Source organism: Acomys minous, assembly GCF_964271855.1.
Source record: "Acomys minous genome assembly, chromosome: 5".
Lineage (NCBI taxonomy): Eukaryota > Metazoa > Chordata > Mammalia > Rodentia > Muridae > Acomys > Acomys minous.
Window position 1 is genome coordinate 25,356,827 of NC_140494.1, and position 6,266 is coordinate 25,363,092.

General features: G+C 50.6%; 1 long non-coding RNA gene across 1 annotated transcript; it reads right to left on the reverse strand.

The window, feature by feature from the left end:
- Positions 1-300: 300 nt before the first annotated feature.
- On the reverse strand, positions 301-4,228 carry LOC311597718. The gene is made up of 4 exons (XR_014779328.1): positions 3,978-4,228; positions 3,745-3,826; positions 1,343-1,582; positions 301-1,229 (listed from the first exon to the last, which is right to left on the reverse strand). It is a non-coding gene; the product is annotated as an uncharacterized lncRNA (long non-coding RNA).
- Between the last annotated feature and the right edge of the window lie 2,038 nt (positions 4,229-6,266).

The following is a 6,266-nucleotide window of genomic DNA, read 5'->3' on the forward strand; positions in this document are numbered from 1 at the left end:
GGCGGGAGTCTGGTGGGTAAGACGCTGCGAGCCATCAGCCAGTTGCTGGCCCACTGGGCCTCTCCAGCGAGCTGTCAGTGGTGGGTAGCCACGGGTGCCCCCTGGTGGCAATCTTCGGTATAGAGTGAAACCGGGGCTGCGGAGAGAGTGGAAAGCCAAGCACAAGCAGGCTTGAGTCCTTGAGTTATGAAGTGGGCGGGGCCTGCCCAGAGTAGACACAGACCAACTCCAGGAACGTTATCTTGTAAACACGATGCTTTGAAACGTGTGTGTGTGTGTGGGGGGGGGTTGTTTTTATCTTGTTTTGTTTTGTTTGTTTTTTTAAGGGCTGAAACTTGGAAATAGCCACACATACCTGGAAGCCTAGCACTTGGGAAACGGGCAGAAGGGTCAGGAGTCGGATGACAGCCTGAGCTACATAGAAGTTTGTAGTCAGCCTGCGATACACGACAAGACTCGGCTTTGTTAAAAAAAAAAAAAAAGGAAAGAAAGAAAAAAGAAAAAAAAGAAAGAAAGGAGATGTCAGTTCCTGGCTTTGTACAGACGGGCCCTAGTGTGATTTATCAAATCACCTGGCGTGGGTCATACGCATGCTCTCTGATGTCACCTCACCCTACTGAATAAACTCAGGGAGTAGATGAATCTTGTGAGGACCAGGAGCCGCACAAACTCAAAGGAGTGTTAAGAAACTCCAGGGGTTGTTGCGGCCACAGCAGCCTCCGCTAACTGACGTATATAGGATCCACCCATATCACAGGAGACAAGGGCACAGGACTACTGAATGCAGTGTGTGACCACTGGATAGAGCAGACAGAGTCCAAAAAAAGCACGTTAGCAGCAAAATCGATCCGCCTTCGCGTGGGTGTCCTTGGCCATGCTCAACCTGTTGTGGTTCAGCTGTGTGGTTCTGCCCGAGGGAGCGGGATTCCAGTCATGCGGTCTGGCAGAGGGGTAGATGTGAATTCAGTCGACACCCAAGTCCACGCTGCTGTGTCTGAGGACAATGAATTGGACTAGCGATTAGAATAGAAACAGAGGCAGCGAGCTAAGGAGAAAGCACTCCTGATGGGGGAGGTGGGCTGCAGAGCCAGGAGAGGTTTGTGGAGGGCCAGTCTCCTGGCCTTTCACCAGACATTTGCATGGCCTCCCAAGCTTGTACGTTACAGTCAGGCCAGGTGAGGAGGGACTTCCGGTCTTCCTCTGGTGTCTTTCCGGCCATCTTGATGTTTCTGCTAATAGATCACAAGATCACAATACCAGCCGCTTAACACTTTTCTGGGCCCGCAGAGTAAGTGGGTAGGACAGACTGTGTAGTGCCTGCATGCTGTTAACTTCTGCTCACCTTTGCCAGGTAGTTAGGCGCCTGGGGCAGCGAGGTAAGGTGCCCATTGTGTGCCCTTATCTTCCGAAGCTTACAGGAGTCTGTCTTCAGGCCCTAGGAAGAGACTGTGTTTCATGGAGGCTCCTTTCTCTCCCTCTTCACTCCCGGAGTCCCAGGACTGTGATCCCATGCAGGACCATTCTTCCAAGGACCCTGTCTCCTTCTCTGAGGTCACACACTTGCTGTTATTCAAAGGTGACTCTGGGAAGATGAAGCAGACACATCATTCCCACCATTGCAAAAAAGTGGGAGGAGTCTTCATAGCTACCCCTGGACCCCACTATACTGTAAGTCCCTTCCCACTCTAGAAAAGGCCAGGGCAGGTAGGTCTGAGCTTCCAGTCGGCCTGGAGTTGATTCTTTTAGAAGATTTTCTCGGCACAGGCTGTCTTCCCCTGAGTTACTTTCTTGTTTCAAACTCCACTGTGTCTGGGGAGGGAAGAGGAAGTGAGATTGAGAGACGAAGTGAGAATATGCCAGACACGTCCTTGAAGACCCATTCTGCCTGCATGTGGGGAGCCGCAGGGCCTGGGTCCCCACTAGAACAACGCTTGACTGCTCTTAGCCCTATAGGCCCCAGTGTGAGGCACTGGGAGAGCTGGCATCTTAAAATCATGGTGGGGAGCCAAGCCTAGTGGCACATGCCTCGAATCCCAGCTACTTGGGAGGTTGAGAGAGTAGGGTCCCAAGCTGAAGGTCTCCCTGGCATCTAAAGTGAGTTCAACATCACCGTGACGACTTCCTGCCTCAGAGAGTCTGGTGTTGGTACGGAGAGAGCAGCGCTGAGGATATGGCGAAGGGGCAAAGCGCTTGCGTGGGTTCAAACCCTCAGAACTACAAAGCACACCAACCACCCAGGTCAATTTTTGCAGATGCTGGACAGGATCCGGAAATACACAGTCCTAATAAGAAGACGAGAATCTCATCTGAAGGGTTTCTGGGACTCTTCTCAAACTCTACCGACCACCCCTGACGCGTCAGCTTCGCGACACTGAAGCAGGCAGGACCCATTGCTTTGGGTCTAAGAAAATAAGGGAGGACACTGTGGTAGTGGGAGTGTGGGACCGAGACTGCTTACTTCATGGTGGCCAAGAAACAGAGAACAGGGCAGGAGGGAATGACGGCAAGGTCCACCCTCCAAGGCGTGTCCCCAGTGCCTGGTTTCTCCAGCTAAAGCCGCCTCTCAATGGCCCAGCTCTCAATGGCCAGTTCAGCAAGAACTTGTCAATGAATGAGTCCATTGAGGAAGTTGTCGCTCTTAGGATCCACTCACCTCTCAGTCTATCCAGCTGGGGAGCCTTAAGCTGTCACATTGGGGTATGTGAAAATGCAGCTTCCGTGGCCAGTAGGCCAGGATGTAGGTGAAGGTAAAGTTTGCAGCAGTTGATTTTGATTTGCTTTTGGAAACAAAATTTCATGGAGTCCAGACCTCCCAAGTGACTACATAGTGGAGGGCGTCCTTCAACCTCCTGCTCCTCCTGCCTCGGTTTACCTTCTGCTTGGATTACAGGTGAACGTCGGCCAAGGATGGGGCTTGTACCTCTAACACTCCGCTGTGCTCAGGGTCGCACCCACTTCTTGGAAATCACTTTGGCTACCTCCTAAGCTTTCAAAATGGCCGCTTAGTCTAATAAAGATAGAACATAAATCTGTGTGTCCGTCCCTCTCTCTACTGGTGAAAACGAGTAGCGTCTCTTGCGATTGCTTGGGCCTGGATCGGCTGGGAGAAGGGCAAGCCCACGCACCCCACCCTTACAGTCGGCTAAGAATTTGCCTATTTCTGAAAGCCGCACAAAATGCAATAGAAAGTCTGCTAGGCCCAGGTGTCTTCCGGCCTCTTGAGACAAAATTGCAAATTCAGGCCCCAGCTGTGAGTATCTCCCTCCCTGCCAGCCCGCTTCTTCCCTCTTGGAGAAGAGTTTTAAACTCAGCAACAGCAGAGCCAGGGATCTCGTTTACTATAAACGAAAATGTCCTCCAAATTTGAATCTGTTAACCTGTGTGCAGGTAACAAGGCTCTGGCCTGAGGGATACCAACACCACACCTGTGGCCAGGAGGTGGACCAAGTGACAGGTTGGCCTGCCGGTCACAAGGACCAGTGTTTTAGAAAGGCCTCTGAATGTTCTTCTACCTTTGGGGGGGGGGTTGGGGGGGTTGGGGGGGTTGGTTTTTTCGAGACAAGGTTTCTCTGTGTAGCCTTGGCAGTCCTGGACTCACTTTGTAGACCAGGCTGGCCTCGAACTCGCAGTGATCCTCTTGCCTCTGCCTCCCTGAGTGCTGGGATTAAAGGTGTGCGCCACCATGCCTGGCTTTTCTTTTGGGTTTTATTTTAATTTTGGGGGAGATGTTAAAATAGCTTTTACCTTTCCATTCGTCATCTTGTATTGAGGTGGTGCTTAGTTTGTGCTGTCAACTGGATACAGTCCAGAATCACCTGGAAAGAGTCTTTTTTTTTTTTTAAGAAAAAAAATTTTTATTGATTATTTGTGAATTTCATATCTTGAGTCCCAATCCCGCTCATCTCCTCATCCCTCCACATCCATCCTCTGCCCTTGCAACCTCTCCCCCCAAGGAAAACAAGCAAATAAACTCTCACTGTGGAAGCTGCTGTGTGTCGCACAGTGTACCGTTTTGCCCAGTTTTTCTTGCGAATGTTCATTGCAATGAGTCACTGGTCTGGCTTGATACCTCTGGCTCCTGTTATACTTTTGTTTGTTTGTTTGTTTGTTTTTTGAGACAAGGTCTCTCTGTGTAGCCTTAGCTGTCCTGGACTTGCTTTGTAGACCAGGCTGGACTCGAACTCACAGAGATCCACCTGCCTCTGCCTCTGACTTGCGAGTGCTGGGATTGAAGGCGTGCACCACCACACCCGGCTCTCTGTTACACTTTCAATCCTGGATCCTCGCCGGGACTCCTCCAGGATATCCTGCTCTCTCCCTGTGTCGTGGAGATCCCCCCTTCATGCGTTACAGCAGTCCACAGATGGAGTAGATGTTTGGGTGAGCAAACTCAAAGCTCTGGATCTGGGCCTGCATGGTAGCTAAGTTGGTCAGCCTGACCGCTTTCCCACCACGATGGCCTCGGCGTGCCACCAGGGCCAGCTCTCCCACCTGCCCAGGCAGCAAGAGACAGGGTAGGGGCCAATTTCTCCCACTGCACAGCTGGCCCTCATTGGCCGCAGAAACCAGGACTTCACCTCAGCTGGCCATCGCCTCGCTGCCTCACTACCCCTTGAGTCTCCAGTTCCACCTCCCTTCATTGTGAACAAACCGCTGTGTGTGTGTCTCTCTCTCTTCCACCTCCCACCGCTTAGTGGCACCTGGGGCCACTTCGTGTCTTCCACCAGGTGCTGGGGGCGGGGGGGGGGGCGGGGTCATCTCTTGTGGGCTCTTATTTTTAATTTTTATGTTGTGCAAAAATATTCATAACATTTTCACCTCCGTGAGGTGGGGCCTGGCTGGTGGAAGTAGGTGAGGGCGGGCTGGATTCCGCGTGCTCTGTCGGCCTCTACTTCCCGTCTTGTGGCTTGTCTCCAGGGCTGCACCAGGTGGGCAGGTGCCGCCTCACACTCTCACAACAGTGGGAAAACAGACCTGCTCCACCACGGTGGGCTGAAACCGTGAGGAGAAACAAGCCTTTCCTCTCTGAAGCTTCTTCTGTCAGCCACTTTGCCACAGCGCTGAGAAAAATAACCAGTACCTCGCGTAAACATTCTTGCTTCCGTGTTCTCTAACACTGTCCTTTTTCACAGGAAAGATGGGGTCTTCCCAACAAGAAGTCACTTCCCTGGCTCCTAACACAATGATTATGTTCCTCCCCCACTCCCCCCCCCCAACCCCGTTCCTTTATTTTAAAACCGTCTGTAACCGAATCTGTCCTGTAACCCTTTAGCAGCATGAAAGTGTGACACAGTGGACCCAGGACACCAGTGAACAGATATGATAGGTCAGAGGTCACATGCTGAGCACATATGGAGCCAGAGCCTTAAGGATTTGTTCTGTCCAAGTTTCATTCCAGGGGGACAGCCTGTGTACACAACAGGGGAACCCCAAATGCCTGCACACACAGAAAAGTGTCTGGGTATTTAGTGAAATGGTGCAAATGACCAGATCTGTTGGTTTTTACAGAACTGTTTTTTGCTCATTTCCGGGCACTGAGGCCAGCTGTTTTCCCCAGTGCTCACCCAGATCGGGAGAAAGCCGTTCCTCCGGAACCTTCGTTCTCTCACAGCTGTGTCAGCATCGCCTGCATATACGCGTGCTCACTAACTGCTTGACTCCATCCCCACAAAGCCACATTCCGCAGCTGAGGCAAAGCAAACGCCACTCATAACAGATGAAGGGACACCCCCGCCTTATCTGTGGTGTGACTGACTCCTTTTATGAGATGAGCAAATTGATTTCAAAGTCTCAGCCAAAAACCTTACTAAGAAATTTTAAAGTTAAAAGAAAACTAAGTCAAAGAACTTCATTTAAACAGTATATAGGTATATCTGGTGGGCCATGCCTTAAGCCCTAGCCCTCAAGACAAGCACAGGGAGGGGAGCTCTGTAAGTTTGAGGCCACCCTCAATAACATAGTAAGTTCAAGGCCAGTCATAGAGAGATTCTGTCAAAAAAAAAAAAATCCATGTTTTCAATCCTGCCCTCAGGACTATTTCTCTATTCTCTTGTGTCATTAAATAATTTTGTCAGAAGCACAAGTTCAATAACCAATTCAGAAATCTCTTTTTTTAAAGGCTTTATTTATTTATTACATATATGGTATTTTGCCTGCATGTACACCAGATCTCATCATAGATGGCTGTGAGCCACCATGTGGTTACTGGGAATTGAACTCAGGACTTTTGGAAGACTAGACAGTGCTCTTAACCTCTGAGCCATCTC